This window comes from Vombatus ursinus, unplaced genomic scaffold (genome assembly GCF_900497805.2).
Source record: "Vombatus ursinus unplaced genomic scaffold, bare-nosed wombat genome assembly UNPS02014817.1, whole genome shotgun sequence".
NCBI classification, from domain to species: Eukaryota; Metazoa; Chordata; class Mammalia; order Diprotodontia; family Vombatidae; genus Vombatus; species Vombatus ursinus.
Genome location: NW_020954595.1, coordinates 13,574,345 through 13,576,734, shown reverse-complemented (window position 1 = coordinate 13,576,734; position 2,390 = coordinate 13,574,345).

The following is a 2,390-nucleotide window of genomic DNA, read 5'->3' as shown; positions in this document are numbered from 1 at the left end:
CCAGGAAGACGTCAAGGAGGAGGGAAAAACTGGAAAGGGCCTTTGAGCAAAGAAGAGACTTTAGCAGAAGGTGATGGGAAGAAGGCTATAGTCTATTTCTGGCTGGGGACAGAGGAGCAAAGGCATTGGGACCAGAGAGGGTAGGATAAGACCAGAGGTTAAAAGGAGGAGCCACTTTGGCTGGAGATTGGCTTCCTTATAACAAGCCCATCCATGAAAAACCTCCTGCTGTAATTCCCAGACCTTCTCCCTCACTATCCTCTGACTTCCTCCATCCCTCTGTGATGCTGTGTGAGGAAAAGATTCTTCTCTGCTTGTGGTGGGAAAGAATTGGAAATGGAGGGGATGTCTATCAATTGGGGAATGGCTGAACAAGTTGTGGTATATGAATGTAATGGAACAATATAAATAGAACAAACTTTATTGTTCCATAAGAAATGATGAGCAAGAGAACTTCAGAAAAACCTGGAAAAACCTACATGAACTGATGCTAAGTGAAGTGAGCAGAACCAGGAGAACATTGTACACAGTGACAGCAATACTGCAATGAACAGCTCTGATAGACTCGGCTCTTCTCAACAATACAATGATCTAAGACAATTCCAAAGGACTCAAGAAGGAATATGCTATCCACATCCAGAAAAAGAACCATGGAGTCTGAATGCAGATCGAAGCACAATATTTTCTCTTTTTTAACTCTTTCTCATGGTTGTTCCCTTTTGTTCCAATTTTCTTTCACAACATGGCTAAGATGGAAATATGTTCCATATGAGTGTACATGGATAACCTGTATCAGATTGTATGCCATATTGAGGAGGGGGAGGGAAGGGAGGGAGAAAAAATTTGGGACTCAAAATCTTATAAAAGTGAATGTTGAAAACTATCTTTACATGTAATTGGAAAAAATAAAATGCTATTAAGAAAAAAGATTCTTCTCTGCTTTATAGGTTCTTTTCTTAGATACACAATCTTTTAAAAAATATTTATTTTTAACATTTTTTTTCCAATTTGTGATTCAAACTCTCTCCCTCTCTCCCACCCTTTGAGAAGGCAGGTGATATAATATTCATTTTACATATGAAGTTATGCAAAACATATTTCCATATTAGCCATATTGCAAAAAAAAAACAAAGCAAGAAAGTGAAAAAAATATGTTTCAATCTGCACTCAGAGTTTATCAGTTCTCTCTCTGCATGCAGCTGCAAAAGTCACTAACAGTGGCTCAGTGAACACATCTTCCAGCTCTTTCAAGACCCAAAGATGTGATTCGTCTGGCCAAGTAACTTTCGTTTATAAGGGCAGCTCAGTGCCCTCTTACATTTTTCTTAAATCTCTTGGGTCATAACTCTCCATTAGGCATTTTTGTCCTGTTGATTCTAGTACAAAAGTCAGTTATCTTGACAGAAAAAAAAAAACAGAAGCCAAGTCAGAATGAATTACTCTGACAATTATCATTGTCCCATCCCCATGAAATCAGTCTTATCCTTTCTTTCATTCTTCTTTTTCTACTAATACAGTTCTTAAAAACACTCTTCATGTCCTTTACTTCCCTCAACAGCCTCAACTCATTCTAAGTTTTCACAGAATTTAAGAATTGCAAGAGATCTCATGGCTTATCTAGTCCAGCCCACAAATGAGATTCCTAATGTAACATATTGTCTGATTTCTCCCACCCACCAACTCTTACAGTAGTCCATTTCACTTAGGGCCAGCTCTCATGGTTAGGATGTTCTTCTTGACATTCAGCCTAAAATTATCTCTTTGCAACTTCTCTCCATTGCTTCTGGTTCTGCCCTTGGGGACCAAGCAAAACATGATTTTCTAGGACCTTATACTGATTCTCTGTTGCCTGGCCTTGTTTCCATCTTCTGTATACGTTTTAATATCTAAGTTTTCAGTGATTTCTTTACCCATCCACATCAGTCTTTTCAAACAAATCTCTTTTTTTCAATGATCTCCTTAGGGTACATGTATATCAGTGAAATCTCTGAATTAAGGTGTATGAATATGTTAGTGACTTTATTTACATAATTCCAAATTGCTGTCTAGACCGATTTCACCAATTCATACCTCCACTGACGATGCATTAGCATGCCTGTCTTTCCACCACACCTCTAATATTGACCATGTCCATCTTTTCTCATCTTTACAAATTTTCTGAATGTGAGGTAAACTGTCAGGGTTATTTTAATATATGTTTCTCTTACTATTACTGATTCAGACTATTCTTTCATATGGTTGTTGATGGTTTGCATTCTTCTTTCGAGAACTGCTTGGTCATATCTTTTGATCACTTCTTTATTGGGAACAATATAGCTAAATATACAATGCTAATGAGAGAGAGGAAGAGAGAGAGAGAGAGAGAGAGAGAGAGAGAGAGAGAGAGAGAG